Source organism: Podarcis pityusensis, assembly GCF_964106645.2.
Source record: "Podarcis pityusensis genome assembly, chromosome: 14".
Classification (NCBI taxonomy): domain Eukaryota; kingdom Metazoa; phylum Chordata; class Lepidosauria; order Squamata; family Lacertidae; genus Podarcis; species Podarcis pityusensis.
In genome coordinates this window covers 44227484-44245947 of record NC_138039.1, presented here as the reverse complement: position 1 = coordinate 44245947, position 18464 = coordinate 44227484, and the positions used below count along the sequence as shown (strand labels likewise).

At 40.9% G+C, this 18464-nt stretch overlaps 1 protein-coding gene across 3 annotated transcripts in view; it reads left to right on the top strand.

Moving 5' to 3' along the window:
• Nucleotides 1–18464, top strand: part of ZNF609 (zinc finger protein 609) — a 117420-nt gene that overhangs the window by 62250 nt on the left and 36706 nt on the right. The window lies entirely within an intron of this gene.

Sequence of the window (18464 nt, the reverse complement as noted above, 5' to 3'; positions counted from 1 at the left end):
TGGCAACGATGGGAGTAGGAGGCCAGGAACACCGGGGGAGCACCACTTTTTCTGTGCTTGTCTAAAAGGAAGTCAGCCTTGATGAATCATGAATTATGTGCAACTGCTGTTGGCTTGTCCAGCTTTTGTTGGTGTGCTGAGTTGATAATGCTAATAGTGGACCACCCATGCTCACCAAGTGTGGCAGGCCCTCTGGTGGAGGATTGTGTATATTTGGAGGATTGTGTTCATCACTTATGCATGCATACATGTGTGCCAACATATACATGTACACATACATATTTGTACACATATGTGTGTGATGATTCTACCTGCTTGCTGTTTCTAGAGGAAAAGGCTTAACTCTTTGGACGTGGACTTTGGAAGTTTTGAAATCACAATCGTGTATTTTTAGTTGAATCAGAAGTTGGCACAGTTAACTTTTTGGATGCAGAAACAATTAAAATGGAGTGTCAGAAATCCTGTTATGCATATTAATTTTTTTCTTACTGGAGTCATTTTGCTTGTACCAAAAGACATACAAATGAAAAACTATCTTGGCTTAGCAGGTAAGCGTCTAGGTTTGCGTTCCAACCATGTGCTTTGTGTTTCACCTGACAAGATTTGGTTCTTTTGGAAGTTTGATTAGCTTGGCAACTATAATTTATTGGTTTATCTTTGTACTGGCTATTCCTGAAACATCAGCATTTGGTAATGTTTAAAATGAAAACTTGAGCCAAGAGTTCTTACTAGTTTTAAATCATGTGTGTTGTGATATCCTTTATATACTAAATCCGAGTTATGTATATAAAAGTGCATACCTTGGGGTAGCTTTCTGGGTTCTTTTGTAGTATAGAGTCCTCACTGTAGACATGAAGGTAATCTTTTGTATTTCTATTTACCATCCTTCTTCTGTTTGTCTATAACAGCTGATGCAATTCAAGTAAGATGTGTCTGCAATATAAGCTCTGCTGTCTTGTCTGCCTCCTGGGGCTGCAGAGGTCTTCCTTTAACATATTGCTCACCAGCCATTTCTGACTACGCACTGCCAGTACCTAGTGGTGGTGGGATCTATATGTGTCTGTTTAAATGATTAGAACATCTGAAGCAGGCGACATGCAACCCAAAATAGAGGTGCCTGCTGTGACTACAAGAGATTGAAGTACCAGCATGTTTCTGTTCTTGTAATAGCTGCCTGTGTGCCCTTTTATCTTCTTCTGCTGATCCTGCGGTTCTTGAGCGGCATTATAGTAGGAAAGACACTTCTAGGCTGGGAAAAAAAAGAGCAGCTGAAATGATCAAGGAATTGGAGCACCTTCCCTATGAGGAGAGACTAAATGTCTGAGATTTTTAATGATAGATAAAATGATAATTAAGGCAAGACAAAATAAAGGTTAATTTTTTTAATGCAGATATACTTAAGTATATTTTGTTATCACTATAGTAGCCTAAAATTGCCAGGTGCTGAAAAAACATTTTAAAATACAGGCACTGCAGTTGAGTAGACATGAAAGAAAAGAAGGTTTGGAATGGAAGAGGAAAATATGCAAATTCATATACCAATTCTTGCAGTTGGGATCAGCCAAGGTTATGACATGGCTCTTGCTGACATGCTTCTCCTCTTGATACAGACAAATGTAAATGCAGAAATAAAACTTGCAGTAGAACAGATGAGAGAGTACTTCAAACAATGAGTGATTAAATTATACTGAATTCCATGCCGTGGGAAGTGACTGGTGCTGCTAATTTAAATGGGGATTAGATGAATTCATAGAGGATAGGCTATTGACAGCTGTTAGACATGAAAGCTAAATAGAACCTTCATATTTAGTGGAAGTATGCTCCGGCATGTTTGTTGTTGGCATAGGGAAGACAGCACAGCAGGCAGTACTAGTGATTTCATACTGTGCTTGTGGGCTTGGAGGCATCTAATTGGCCACTATGTGGAAATGAGATGCTGGATGAGACGGACTCTTGATTTGACCCAACAGGCTGTTTGCTTGCTTGCTTATTTATGTATTTGTGGATTTTCTAACCTAACCAGTGTTAGAAATTAGCCAGAGGCTAGGTGCGATTTCCTAGTGTTGTGCTGGTCCAATTGTGACCATGTGGACATCTCGGGATGCCAGGTTGGCGACTGACTTCTCCATCTGGCTGGGCCCTATAGCTTTCTTAAGCAGGTAAGCAGAAGGGCATTTATTGCATTTATACTTCACCTTTTTCTCCAAGAAGTGCATGGTTCACCCCAATCCTCAGTTAATTCCTAAAACAACCCTGTGTGGTAGGTTAAGAGGCTGTGACTGTCCCAAGATCCCCCAGAGAGCTTCATAACTCAGTGGGGAGTTGAACCTTGATCTCCCAGGTCCTAGTCCAGCACTCTAGCCACAACACCACACTGCTTCCTAGATACTTCTGCTATGGAGCAGCTACATAAATTAAGTAGGTAAATAAATTTGGAGAAAGCAAAATGTTACTTAGAGAACAATCTGAAATATTTTCCTTGAAGCTTGAATTGGTTTTATTCTCGGTTGTTTTATTTGACGCTTTATTGTGTTGTAAACAGCTTTGAGATTTTTTTCTTTAAAATTTAAAGTGGTGTAGAAATGAAATTAATAGGAATAAGAATTCCCACTGAAAAAAGGTGCCTTACTGAGAGAAGGATAGGGGGAGTGTGACCCTGTTACTGTTTCTCTCCGCAGCTTTTTTTAATTATCAACCATGGTGAACTCCTGACATGGCTCTGCAATATGGGAATAAAGAGTTCTTCAGTGGTTCCATCCCTACCTGCCAGGTTGTTTCAGATAATAGGACTGGGAGCCTGCCTGGCCTCTTGGCAACTATGCTATTGGGGTCACATGAGGTATCATTTTGTCTTTCATGCAGCTTCTATATGAAGCTGTTGAGTATAGTTATAAGGAGATTTGAAGCAAAGTGTCACCAGAATGCTCACACTTGGAACATTGGAGTTAGACAGCCTCCTACATTGTACACCTTTTGTTGGATGCTAAAATCTTTTTTTTATTTTTACATGTTTCTCCAAATGGTTGAGTGAACTTGGTGATAGCATCAAATTCCTTTTTTGATAACTGTTTTATCAGTTTTTGTTTGCTGTATTTTTATTTTGTTGTACACATATGTATTTTGTAATGTTTAGTGATTTATAAACATTTGAAATAAATCTGTGACATGTATAAGTCTGCTAATCAGGAGACCTGAAAGCACTGTGTGTTCATATGGGCAGGCAGCTTTTATGATTTACTTCAACAGGAGCAGCTCATTTCAGAATTTTTTTCCTTTTTTTGGTATGCATTTCTAGTCACAGAGACAACAATATGGGCATATTTCATTAACATTGGTGGTATGAATAAATAAACCTGCTGCATCATTCAGACGCTGTAAATATTGGGATAACAGATGATTTGCATCCTGAAAGAGTAATGCATATTCTCCTTATTCCTAATAGCTGCTGTGAAGTAATGTGAATTCATTCCTGGTGTTGTTATGTCCATGAGCAAAAAGAGCAGCAGCCTGTAGTAAATCTACTACAGGCTTTACTATATTGGATCAATAGCTGAGGATATATTTGGCTTTCATCCACAAGCTGGATTTCTGAACCTGTTTCCAAAGTTGTGAGAAATTGCAGCAGGGAAGATATAAGGAGGGGGGAAACCCCTCTCACTCCAGGCCATAAGACAGCCAGAAAAAAAAAAAAGCAGACTAGTGATGGGATAGGGGAGAGTAGGAGAGTTGCCTATGATTGAGAGCGGAAAAAAATTTATCGCTTAGGCGGACTCATTGTTAAGATTGTGTTTATGGAAAACAATCTTACTCTGCTACAAGTGATCGCCGAAGAAAAGAAGCTAGTAGGAAAGTCTTTCACTGACATCGGCCAATTAGTCCCTTTGTTCTCCAGTTGTTTGTGGTGTCAGGTGTCAGTAAAACTTCTGACAGAACCTTGTTTTTGTCACTCTCCTGAACTTTAGAAGAGCACCCTACATTGTAGTATTTGCTTGATATTAACTTGTAAATAATTTAGGAGAGTTGCAGACCAATCCCATACACATCTGCCCAGAAGTAAGGCTCATTAATTGGTGTGGAACTTACTTCTGGTTAAGGGTACAGCAGGATTTCAGCCTTGTCAAGGAAAATGGCAACATTTAAATTATGGAATTAATGAACAATGTAGGTCATCACATTTTTTATATTTACATTACTGTATATTATTTTATTATTTTTTATTATATTTAATTTGAACACCACCCTTCATCTGAAGATTTCAAGGTGGTTCACAGCATAAAAATATAATACACAATAAAACCATGAAGAAAAACAAAACAAACCAATCACCCCTTCTCACAGAACACATTTAAAAGGACATAGAATGTTAATCAGCCAAAGGCCTGGTTAAAGAGGAACTAAAGATGTATAATGAAGCTACCAGGCAAGCCTTCCTAGGAAGAGCATTCCACAAACTGGGAACCACCGCAGAAAAGGCCCATTCTCATGTTGCTGCCCTCCAGATTGCAGGGTCCGGGTAGCTTCTCATGGGGAAAGGCAGTCCTTGAGGTCTTGTGGTCAAAACCAGCACTTTGAATTGGGCTGCCAAATTCTGCACCAGCTGAAGTTTCCAAATCATCTTCAAAGGCAGCCCCACATATCACACATTGCAGTATTCTAACCTAAAGGTTACTAGAGCATAGATGACGGAAGTTAGGCTATCCCTGTCTAGATAGCCTTAAGCAAATGATCCAGAAATGCCCCCAAGCCACGTACCTACTCCTTCAGAGGGAGTGTAATCCCATTAAAAGCAGGCAACCTCCCATCCATACAGTCTAAGGAACCCCCCCACTTACAGTACCCTAGTCTTATCTGGATTGAGCCTCAGTTTGTTGGCTCTCATCCAGTCCATTACTGAGGCAAGACAACAGTCCAGCACATCCACTGCCATACCTGTAGATATCAGTGAGAAGTAGAGCTGTGTGTCATCAGCCCATTGCTGACAGCATACTCCAAAACTCCAAATTACCCCATCCAGTGGTTTCATGTAGATGTTAAATAGCATAGGGGATAAAATCACACCTTGATAAACCCCACATTGAATGCTGCATGGGGCTGAAGAGCACTCCCCAAGCATCACCCTCTGGAAACGACCACCCAAGTAGAACCGGAACCACCACAAAGTAGTGCCACCCACCCCAACTCAGGCAGCAGCTCCAGAAGGATATGATGGTATGTTCTGTCAGTTTTTGTAGCAGACTGGAAGTCTTTGATAATGAGATTCAACAATATGTATATAAACTAGCCAGAAGTATAGAAATAGACTTTTGAAGTAGAAACAAATTCCTCTCAGTTTGTTTGTGCATCCTCAGTAGACTGTGAGTCACAGTTTGACACAACACTTCCTCATGATAGATCAAGAATGGGGAATATGTGGCCTTCCAGGTGTTGTTGGATACAGCTCCCATAGGTTTTGACCATTTACTATGTTGGCTAGAGCTGGATGGAAAGCAGGAGTCACTGTGTCCCGATCCCTACACTAGATGATTCTAAAATCTTTGTTCTCCAGGTTGTTTGAGAATTATGCAGGATTGGTTCCCCACCCCCATGGCTCTCCCTATCAACATAAATTAACCTGTGTAAACGTTGGAACTATTATTAATTACATTATGCAGATTTTTTCAGAGAGCAGATTTACATGGGATGCTTGGCTACATTTCAAGTTAACACATGCAAATGTCTAATGGTGTTTGCATGCAAACAGGAAGTAGATATAGAAGGCACAGTAAAATATGGTCTTGGTTTACCACTGTAACCCACAGTAATTTCCAGGCAGCATTTTCAGAAATGTACAAATCTTGTTTTTTGCATGCCAGACTTAGTTCTCATCTGCAGTACTCACATTTGAAAAGATCTCACTTTGCATTGTAGCTGTTGTTCTGTGTTTATAGATGGGTAGTGTTTTAGTGTAGCAACTTGAAGCAAACATGATTGTTAATTTAGTATGCAGGTGGTAGTCTTGCACTTTAGGAATATTCACTGCAAAGCAGCATCTCTGCTCACTTGGGGGGGGAAGTATTCTTCAATGTTTCACAAGAATTGTTTTAACCTATCAAGCCATAGGTCCTTCTAATCCTGTACTGTCTGACCAGTGGCACTGGACTCAGCTAGATTGTTAAAGAAAAGGTGTTTTATATGCATTGTATATGCAATATAACACTGTGACACCAGATGCCGCCATGGAGTCCCGTCTTTCCCTATTGGATTTCCCTGTGTGAGTTTATGACGTGTTTAACTGAATCGTTTCTTTGATATGTCTCGATCCAGCCATTGATCAGTGAGATCCCCATAGGAAACCCTCAAGCATGTTATAGTGGACAAGCTTTGGGTAAGGGATTTAGCTCAGTGGAAGAACACATACTTCTCATGCAAAAGGTCCTATGTTCAATGTTTAGTATATTCAGGTAGGACGGCAAGACTCCTTTCTGAAACCCTAGATAAGTTTCAGAAAGTATAAACTGCTAGTCAGTATTAACAATAGTGGGTTAAATGCTTGATAGAACTCCTTTTCTGTGTGTGCATATGAGAACCATATCCTGTTTGTCACCAACATCTGGTAATTAGAAGTATCCTGTCTCTGAACACAAAAAAACTGATTCTCAGCTATCATAGCTAGTAGTATCACAACCATCATAAAATTTGTGCCTTTTTTTTGGTCATCAAAATTGATGTTCATTACCATATCTTTATTCATGCTCTGTTCCTGTTCAGTGAAAAAATAGACCAGGATTCCCTAAATATACGGGACGCGGGTGGTGCTGTGGTCTTAACCACAGAGCCTAAGCTTGCCAATCAGAAGGTTGGCAGTTCGATTCCCTGAGACGGGGTGAGCTCCCGTTGTTAGGTCCCAGCTCCTGCCTACCTAGCAGTTCGAAAGCACGTCAAAGTGCAAGTAGATAAATAGGTACCACTCCGGTGGGAAGGTAAATGGCGTTTCTGTGTGCTGCTCTAGTTCTCCAGAAGCAGCTTAGTCATGCCCCAGAAGCTGTCTGCGGACAAACGCCGGCCCCCTCGGCCTGTAGAGCGAGATGAGCGCACAACCCCAGAGTTGTCTGCGACTGCACCTAAGGGTCAGGGGTACCTTTACCTTTATCCTAAATATGCTGCTGTTCTCCTGGCCCTTGGAGATTAGACTGAAGATTGGCATGGTGGCCTTTGCTTCAATAATAAGACTTGAAGCCCCATATTTGGTAAATTGCTTTAAAAAACAGCTAATTGTTCTTTGTATGTTTATTGCTGGTAATTATGGTATGGTTTCTTAAATTAAAACAAAAAGAGATTGTGAACAGCTTCAAATGAACCTCTCCAAACTGAGTGAGTGTGCAGTAAAATGGCAAATACAGCTTAATGGTAGGCAAGTGTAACGTTGGGACAAAAGATTTAATTTCACGCATATGCTCATGGGGTCTGAACTGAACAAGACCTTGGGGTCACAGTAGATAGCTCAATGAAGATACTGTTCCAACTGTGAAGAAGGCAAATTCCATGATAGGGATCATTAGGAAAGGAACTGAGAATAAAACTGCTGCTATCGTAATACTGTTATGCAAATCTATGGTTCAACCGCACTTGAGATACTGTGCACAGTTCCAGTCACTTCACCTCAAAAGGGGCATTGTAGAGGTGGAAAAGATTTAGAAAAGAACAACTAAAATGGTCAAGGCAATGAAGAGACTCAGCTATGAGGAAAGTTCACAACATTTGACACATTTTAGTTGAGACAAAGTTGAGTCAAGAGGTAACATGATAAAAGTTTATAAAATTATTCATGACATGAAGAAAGTGGATAGAAAAAAAAGCCCCCCCCCCCTTGTAACACTAAAACTCGTGGACCTCCAATGTTGGAGGGTTTAGGACAGATAAAAGGAAGTGCTTCTTCTTGTAGTACGTAGTTAAATTATGAACTCGCTCCCCCAAGAGGCAGTAATGGCCACCACTTTAGATGGCTTTAAAAGAGGGTTAGACAAATTCATAGAGGGGAAGGCTATTGATGACTACTAGCCATAATGCCTGTGCTTTGCCTCCACAGTTGAAGGCAGTATTGCTTCTGAATACCATTTGCTGGAAACCTCAGGAGAGAAGACAGTTCTTGTGCTTGGGCCCTGTTTATGGGTTTCCCACAGGCATTTTGTCTTGCTCTAATTAAGTAAAGTAGCAGCAGTGGTAAACACGCAAGTCAGCATGATAAAGGACAATTCAGTGGTGTCTGGGGAGGTACTGCTATTTTACATATTATTTTGCACAGACTGTTCCTTGGTGCTGTACAGAATGCAGAAGTAACATGCTGCTTACCCAGGGAAGTTAGTCTCTGAATGGAGAAAGCAGAGCATGTTGAGGGAATATTGTCCACCATGGGACAACTGGTGTGAGGAAGCACAGAAGGAATCTATCTAGTTCCTGAAAATGTTCAGCGCACAAACTTGGGGGGCTTTTGCAACGAAGAATTCGGAGAAGGAGGGGGAATTAGCTTGGTGAGAAGAGTGGAAGGCTGTCCTGGTGAGAGCTGTATGATTGTTGCATAATTAATTAATTAATTAATTAATATACCATCCTTCAGCCGAAGATCACACACATATGGAGAAACTGGAATCCTTAAATAAAAGGGTCAGGAGCTAGAGGAGCTAGGGTGGTTGAGTGCTAGAGTATTTACCTTAGATGTGGGAGATCCAGGTTGAAATCTCTAGTGAGCAGTGGACCTCACTGGGGAATCCTGATTAAATGTCTTCATTTTCTTCATTTAATCTGTTTATGGCTATTGAGCAGCAAAAATACTGTGAAGGGCAGGATCCAATTGTAGCAATTCATTGGGTTATGATACAGAGACTTAAGGAAGGATTCCTAGATGATGATGGATAATGACCAACTTTAATTGGCAGGAGGAAAAATGAGAAAACAGCAAGTCCCAGCATATTGCAAGACGGGTTTTCTTGATAGAAGGGTAGATGTGAGGCAACTGAACAGGAATTTGTGTACCTTTGAACATACTATTCAAATACTGGTGGGGCTTCCTGAATACTACTCCATTTCCCCCCTGCACCAGAGATCATCTTTATATATATATATTTTCCTGTACACAGTACACCAGAATGCATAATTCTTTAATAGAATTTTCAACAAGATATTATGGGCATTGGTTTACTTGCCTTAAAGGAGGTTTATACAAATTATTGGCAGAAAAATAGATTACTAGCAATAATAACTATATGCAGAGATCAGTAAAGGTGTCTGAACTTGGCAGCCAAAAATTATTTCTGCTAGTCACTAGGCCTGGGTGACATATTGCCCAGGACCGGTATGAGGACCAGACTGTGATACTGGCTTCACCCGGCGGTATATCATTGGTGAAACTGCCACCGCACCTGAGTTCCTCTCCTAGCGACTTCCTCCAGCAACCTTTGCTAGCAGAGGGACTCAGGAGTGGTAGCAGTTTCACCACCAATATATGAGTGAAATTGCCATCCCACTCTGCCCTCATACTGTGCAGAGGGAGAAAAAAAAGCTGCATTGGCGAGGCACCAGTACAGCTTGTTCTTCCTTCTGCATCTTTAAACTGCTTGGCTGAGGAGTGTGCAGTTGCTGCTCCCCTCAGCCGAGCAGTTAAAGGATCCCCCAGCCCAGCACTGGCTAATGTCCAAGCTGGGGGAGTACTGGGGATGGCTCTGCCAGGGATGGGAGCCCTCCCCATCCCTGGCAGAGCAGTGCAAAGGATCCGCTGTGCTCTCCCTGCTTGTCCACAAGGATGGCTCAGCTTGGGATTGGGAGCCCTCCCGCCCCACAGCTGAGCCGTACAAACAAGCTGCATTGTCCCAGCCCACTAGGCGCTGGGGTGAAACTGCCTCAGCTCCCTCAGTGAGAGTTGCAGCAATTTCACCCAGCGCCTCTCAGGCTGATGCCAACGTAGCTTGTTTTTTCAACACCGTGGTATATTGCCAGACTGTGATGTTTGGTGACATACCGCAATGTTGAAAAGCTGATATTGCCCAGCCCTACTAGTCATTGGGAATGTAGTAAAAGTGCTCCTGCACACAATAGATTGTCTTTCTCTCTCCACTGCTTTTGCTAGTGTATGAATAACTAGGTGCACTTAACTGTGCATGAATTCAGGCTGTAAGCTTTCACACTACACAGTCATATGGCATTTGAGCATATTTGCTCAACAGGAAGAAAAACATTGTTTTCTTGTCTGTGTTGGTGAGTGCTGCTGAATACAGTGGTACCTCGGGTTAAGTACTTAATCCGTTCCGGAGGTCTGTACTTAACCTGAAACTGTTCTTAACCTGAAGCACCACTTTAGCTAACGGGGCCTCCCGCTGCCGCCGCGCCACCAGAGCACGATTTCTGTTCTCAACCTGAAGCAATGTTCTTAACCTGAAGCACTATTTCTGGGTTAGCGGAGTCTGTAACCTGAAGCGTATGTAACCTGAAGTGTATGTAACCCGAGGTACCACTGTACCTGTCTGGTGGGGAACAGTATCTGAAGTGGGCTATTGCCATCAAGGTAGGCCCTGCTAATGCTTCTGTGTATCTGCTGTAGAAAACAGGATGCTGGGCTACATGAACCTTTAGTCTTATCCTAGTACAGTGGTGCCTCGCAAGACGAAATTAATCCGTTCCGCGAGTATCTTCGTCTAGCGGTTTTTTCGTCTTGCGAAGCAACCCTATTAGTGGCTTAGCGGATTAGCGCTATTAGCGGTTTAGCGGCTATTAAAGGCTTAGCAGCTTAGAAAAGGGGGGGGGAGCGAAAAAAAATCTCAAGACTCGCAAGACATTTTCGTCTTGCGAAGCAAGCCCATAGGGAAATTCGTCCTGCGAAGCGCATTGAAAAACGGAAAACCCTTTCGTCTAGCGGGTTTTCCGTCTTGCGAGGCATTCGTCTTGCGGGGCACCACTGTATAGCTGTTCTTATACACAAATTTGAGGATATATGTTTCCTGGTTTTCCTCCATGTTTGCCCAGTTAGCTGCTCAGAACCATATTTGTGATGAGAAGCAAACTGGCTCTCTCTTTGTAACTTTAAATAAAAAAGTAGTTCTTCGAGGAGAAATGAGAGCAAGCAAACAAGCATTCTCCTCAGTGGTATACAACCTGTGAGCGCTGCGGCATGCACACAATAACAAGTTAGAGGCTTTAATATTTAATAGACTGGAAGAAGATGTCTCTTCTTGCCTGAGGGATAAACAGCTCTAAAACATCTTGTCTTCCCCACTTATCATATCTAAAATACACACATATCTTCCTTCAGAAGCCAAGTATCCTATAATCTCTTGCTATACCTGTGTACAACATGTTTGCAAACAATTGCAGCAATATACTGTGTTACTATGTCCTCTCCAGGTTTCTACTTGCATGAGGCCCCGTGTGGAAAATACCTTTATAATTGCTACATACACAAATAAAGTATCTCAATAACTTTATTGTGTCAGAGCTCTCTAAGGTAGATAAGAAGAGATTATTTTTAATTGGACTTTCAGAACATCTTATATCAGATTATAATGGGTTTGTCAAGCTTAATTTGGTCTTTTGTGACCATGGAGTTAAAGGACTGCTTTTCTATATAAAATAAAACAATTGCAGGGTGGAGGGAATACCTTCCGCTTGAGGTCAGTTATTACATGAACTGCATTACTGAAGACACACAGATAATATATTTATTTTAATTGACTAGATATTGCAGGCTAGGGACTGGCAAGCCATCATAGCAGATGGAATCTAGCTTTAATAGATGTCATCCAGTATTCACTGACCGCCCTGGGGATTTCACACTTCTGTTTATCTCCTCTTAACTTGCATGAGCTCTGCAACTTACTCAGAATAGTACATTTCCTCAAGTCATGAATTTTTGAGTATGTCGGCCACCCTAACGACACATACTTCTCGCCTCAAAGAAAAAGCACCCTTCTAGTCAGTCTACTAATTTTTGCTTCTGGACAGTTTGGCAGGGTTGGTGTCCAGGTAAATGGTCTGGTTCATGCATGTGTACTTATCTTTATCTTAATACTTATGCACTTTATTAAATCATACAGTATATGTGCTTGTAATTAGTTGCCAGCTTCCATCCTAATGCAGCTCAGCACAAATAATATTTTTTTCTGCACAAGTGAAAGTATTGCTTAATCATTTAAGCTGTTACATATACTTTATGTATATCTTCCTAAATAACATAAAGACATCGTTTTGTTCTAAATCAGCATGTTTTGAAGCAGGGTGGCTAGTCTTCTTTGGCTTAAGGGCCACAATGACATTCAGCTACCACTGCAAGGATCAGCGCCTGCACATAACCACACAGTCACCATATGTACAGCACACACAAACATACACATAGCAGTTCACACATTAACCAGACATGCAGTCTCACACAACTCTTTGCATACATGTCTACCCATACACAGAATATTTTCAGCCCTTCCTACTGCACTACTGGGCTGGATATGGTTGAAAACTGCCTTTTACTCTGCATAGAAGGATCTGTACAAAGTATAAGGAAGCATTTCAGCTGCAGCATTGCAGGGAGGGGGGAATGCCCTTTTTTAATCTTAAAGAGCAGGCAAGGGGTTTATCACAAATACTGACACTGTGCTATCCACCTGTCTTCTGTGGACATCAAGATCTCCTAAAGCACAAAACAAAGGGGTTAAGGTTAAACAAAGTCCTTTCAATCCCAAAACAAAAATCCTTTACTGTAATAAAAGGAAGAAAGGGCGCCTAGATATTCCATTGTGGCATCCAGCAACATAGGTTTAAGGTGCTATTTGATGATTACCTTATATATCTGAGTATCTAACACTGGATAAAAGCTGTTTCTAGGTGGAACCTGGTTTTCCCTGTTCTTTACATTAAGATTTTAAACTATTATGTTTGTCTATAGCCAAAAAGGAACACCACAGAATGTTTGGTTTCATGTGCTCATAGTTTCCTACATTTGACCCCCCCCCCCGCCCCCGCCAGTGGAAGTTGTTGTTGTTGCTGAGTTATTTCTGTACCACTTTATATTTTAAAGGGGGAAAAATCAGAGCAGTCTATAACACATTAAATCATCAAATAAAACAATCCAGAATAAAACAAATTCAAGCTTCAAGGAATATATTTCAGATCCTTCTCTAAGTAACATTTTGCTTTCCTCATATTTATTTACCTACTTAATTTATGTAGCTGCCCCATAACAAAAGTGCTTTAGGAAGCCAGTGTGGTGTAGTGGTTAGAGTGTCAGACTAGGACCTGGGAGATCAGGGTTTAAATCCCTACTTAGTCATGAAGTTCACTGGGTGACCTTGGGCCAATCATAGCCTCTTAACCTACCTCACAGGGTCGTTGTAGGGATTAATTTAGAAGAGGGGTGGTTTTAAGGAATGTTAGAGTGATGTTGGACTGAAAATAAGTGGTTTCCAGCTGCATAGGTTAAAGTTAAGGATAGATTAAGATTAAAGATTAAGATTAAAGAAGTTTAAAGAAATGGAAATTTGGACTCGATGGCCCTTGTGGTCTCTTCCAACTCTATGATTCTGTGATTTTAAAAGGGAAAACTTTAAAGTTACAGGATATTAAGATCAAGGATTAGGTTTAAAAGAGTTGAAGTTATATATTTTAACATTTTATTAAATTAAAGATTGGGATTAAAAAAGTGGAAAAGAAACTGCTGGATAAATATATGTGGATTGGAATACAAAAGAGGGAGGTATGAGGAAGTCCAGAAAATAAGTAACTTAAAATTGGTAATGGAAAAGAGAGTTCGTTATTAATTGCTATGTGTTTATATTGTTAAGTTTTGTATTGTTTTTTGTGTGTGTTGTTTTTCTTTTTTGTTTGTTTAAAACCTTAATAAAAAATTATTAAAAATAATAATAATAATAATTTAGAAGAGGGGTGGTGAACCATGGAGAAAAAGGTGAAGTATAAATGCTCTTCTGCGTACCTGCTGAAGAAAGCTAGATCTCAGTTGCCAACCTGTATCCAGAGATCTCCATGTGGTTGCAGTTGGACCCGTGTCAGTCACAAAGTGTGCCTGGGGAATTTCAACACTGCTTTTATCTCCCCTCACAAAAGGTTGTACTCTCTCTCTCTCTCTCTCTCTCTCTCTCTCTCTCTTTCTCTCTCTCTCTCTCACACACACACACACACGACCATTGCATGCACTGAATATCTCTCTAGTGCTGTGCAAAGCTCAACTTGAAATGGTTACATAGCTTTTGAAATTGCGTTTAATTCATTTGTGCTCCCACCAAGAATTCTGCATTTGGACGGAAAGTGTTCTGCCACCCCCTAGAGAAATTGTATACCAGGGAAGTAGATTATGCAAGTTCAGTTTTATTTGATGTTGCTCTCTGACCCCACATCCTTATTTCAGGATAGGTTCATCAGAAGAAATGTCTGAACCAATATTCTTTATAGAATGTGTTCTCCAGCTACAAAACTTAATTTAGAAATTATCTTTAGTTGCCTGTGCTTACCATCAATTTTTACCTGGAGATGGCTTCTTATAATAATCAAGCAGGAAACAGGTTAACCTATCTGGAGTGTGTGTGAGTTATGTATATTTTAAATGTTTCTTTGAATCTTCTCATGAAGGAGGAATAAAAACAAGCATTTTATATATGTATAACTCATACATCTATCACAAGGGTAAATTGATGCATGAATACGTAGCTACCAGAAACTATATAGGGGTTAGTTACATCCAGTAGCCAAGAAATTCCTTGGCTGTTAGCCCAGCTTAAAAGGAATCTAGACACCACACCCTGGACACATTCACAGATGGCTGAAGTTGTCCCTGCCTTGCTGAAAGCTTGCAAAGTGATAACTTTCAGGTCATGTAGGCCAACTGGATCCTGGCCCAAGGACTTGGCCGGAAATGACCTGTCATCCAGAAATTTTGCAGCTGGTTTCTTCAAATCATGTTCTTCCATAGCTTAATAGCTCCTGAAGATGGATCAGCCAGTCAGAAGTGGAGAAAATGTGGTAATTCCAGGGCAACAAATGGAAATATATTCAAAATTAGTGGTTATGTCATGTTTGAGTTGCAAGCTAGAGCATTTTTTTTTTCATGTAACCATTTCCATGCTAAACCTTTGGAGACCAACATACTGTGCTCGTCTTGTCCTTGTCATCCAACCAGCTTCAATCATTTTGCAGGTATCCAACCTTTGGCTTTGCCTTTCTCTAGGCAACAAGAATAATGCTAGGACTGCATATATTTAGTTGACTTTGCTAAAAGAGTCTCTGATTCATCAAGGGCACAGAGAACTGAGAGGCGACATGCCAGGGCAATTTTAGACAGCCATTTTGTGTTATTAAATTATATGTATCTCTTCCATGATGGAACCTCCTCCTTTACTCCAAGATAGAACTTAAGTCATTAAAGGCATGTTAGCCCACCTATGAAAATTTCTTGGTGAAGGGATGCTAGATCCATGTTCATGTAGAAGAAATGGCCGACCTAGAGTTCTATGCAGAAGTGCCATGCAGTGGGTGTGAGGAGTTGTCACCAGTAGTGGAAAAGGAGCAGATTGCAAGATGGAAAGCACAGTTTTCCAGATTTGTCTGCAAATAGGATTCCTGATTTTCAGCAGCAGAGTTTTTGACCCCAGAAATGGGAGATATATTAGAGCTCTAAGCAGTCAGAGGGATTCTAGGTTGCAAGGGACTGCTTCATTCAGCAATACCTTTGTCTAAAATTAAAGTGGGGTTGTGGCCACATTCTCTGAGATGATCATTTCTCACCTTCACTGTCCTTTCCTTTCCTTCTAATTTCAAAGGAATCAGATTCCTAGATAGTAAGAGAAAGACTAACATTCTGGGAATTGAAACAAATTTATTTGCTACAGCATGAAAAGTGTTTTAGCTCTGGTACTTGGCACCAGCAAAGAGCATCATTTATCATTAGCTCTGAAGTGGAAGCCAGAAAATTCTGGCTTCTGCTCCGCTGTGATGGATACATTTCAGCCCAAAAGGTGGCTCTAGTCTTTCATGAGGGGCACTGTAGGTGCTTTGTGCTGTTTGCATGTGAAATATATTTGATTCAGTACAGCTCAAAGTTTGAGTAACTTTTTGAGATGCAGCCAGCTTAGAGGTTTTTGGATTTGTCTCCTGTTCCATGGTGTTTACTGGCCCATACAAGGGTCAATCCTGACAAATCTGGTCTTTCTTGTAAGGAGTTCTTGTGACTGCTGAAGCCAGTATGCTTACTAGAATTGTGTAGCCTGCCCCATCTCACAGGCTCAAAGTAATTTCATCTTGCTAGTGAACTGACTGAGTCCACTTCTGCAACTCTTGATTGTAAGAGTATTTATTTTGGTCTGCTCAGAAGAACACTCAAGGAAGGAGTGGGGAATCTGGGAGTTCAGTCAATAGTAAGAGGACAAGGCTGCCTTACATCCTTGCTGGGTTTTGAGGCACACAAGCAGTGTTAGAAACTCAGATATATAAGCTAGGCACCAAATGGCTTCTTAGACCAAGTTTACAGTCTCCAAAACTGAATGTCTAGTTGACATTTTTTCGTAAGGCACTCTAAAGTCTTATTTTTCAAATAATGGACTGTGTTAAACATTCTCAGTTAAACATCTGGCTAGTTCAGATGACAACCTTGAGCTAGGTTAAGAGCTTTGAGAACTTAAAGAAGAAAAGCCACTTGATCCAGGGACAATCCACATATTTATTGGCCTATTCCAACCTCTTTTTCTTAATGGTGACTGCTCCTGCCAAGGCTGCACAGAAAAAGCATTTTGGTTCCAGAAATTCATTCTGATTGTGCAGATAAAATATAACTGATAGAATTCTACAGGATTGAGCATAAGTGTGTGAAAACAGTCCAGATCCAATGATCCCCATCTCCAGATAGTGGAGATGTCAGGCCCCATCCTGGTGCTTGGGCACCTTCACTTGGTCTCAAATGATCAAAAGCCAGGTGCAAAATGTGCCTGGTGCCTGGCTAATTTTGAATACTGCACACAAGGTAAGAATAAGGAATTTGGTTGGCTTGGTGCCTACCTTGCCTGCTGCTAGTTTGTACAGTACCTCATGTCACTTCTGGATGCTAACACAAGGTCTGCCATCTTTAACACTAGATGACAGAATTTGGAGGCAAGTTCCTGGTGTGGGGACCTCTTTTGCTACCTGATTAGTTCATCTTCAGTAAAGTGCATTGCTTATTAGTGACTGGTACATATTTGCAGGCTTGGGGAGGCAACTGAAATGAGGAAGACCTTGGTTTTTTGTGTTGACCACCTGCCCACCTTCTTTGGGGTATTCATTCTCTTCTGCCCATTTCAATGTAATTTGCACGTCTTGCTTTTCTCAGTCAGGCCATATATCTCTTGCTGAGTTGTGTCCTAAACATCAACTATTCTGTAAGTGACAAGCAGAATCAGCTTTAGAGCAAGTATGATAATGACAAAAATGTAGAGTGGCTGCTTTATGGGGTAAGGTATTGTTTCACTAAGGGGAGATATAGGCAGAAATAATTGTTTCACTAGGTCATGGATGGGGAACCTGTGGTCCTCCAGATGCTGTTGAACCATTACTCTCATCAGCCCAAGGCAATGTGGTCAATAGTCAGGGAAGATGGGAGCTGTAGCTCATAGTCCAGCAATATTTGGAGAGCCATAGGTCCCCCACAGACTTTTGATCTGACCTACCTCTAGATTCCTATTTCTTTGAAAGCAGGATACAAAATATATACTAATTACAACCACGTTTATGATGCTACACATAAGCATTATGGAACAAGTTTATTCTATTCTTGAGCTACGGTGATTGAAATGTGTGAAGTTAAGATAAACTACAGTTGTTTAGTGAGATGTGGTTCCAACCACATGTGTCTTGAGTGCTGCATTGTCACTAAGAGAATAGTGCTGTTGGAGTACCCCTGCTCTAGGGGGAACCTTTTCCTATTTGGCTACTTACGATGTTGCATCCATAGGCAATAAAGATCTAGGCAGGTGGGCTGGAGTATGATGCCTTTATGTGTCAGGGTATTATTGATACCAGCAGTGCATGTTTAGTAACTTCAGTATCTGTGGTGGAACGGAAAGAGAGCTTGTTGTCAGCAGGCTGGTAAGGATGTGTGACTGGGAGTTTGATTCCATGGTTTCCTTGGTGAGTTTATGCAGTAGCCGAACCACTGCTGAATAATCAAGAATGAAATAAATTTACATAGAAATATATATCCAGATGGCTTTTGCTTTTGTTTGGGGCTGGTGAGCATTCTTGATTGCTAAGGATCTGGTACTTAGCCAGCTTCAGAAAGGCTATAGCTAAAAAGCATTGAGGATTTATGAGGCATTGCTATAGCTTACTTCAAGGTGACATTCCTCTGCTTTCTCAAATGTTGTTTTATGTGTGCTGCTTTTACATGTTGATTTTTTTTCCTCCATGGAAAATACCATGTAGTCCATAACTTTTGTTCCTTATGTATGTACACCAAGAAGCTGTTTCAC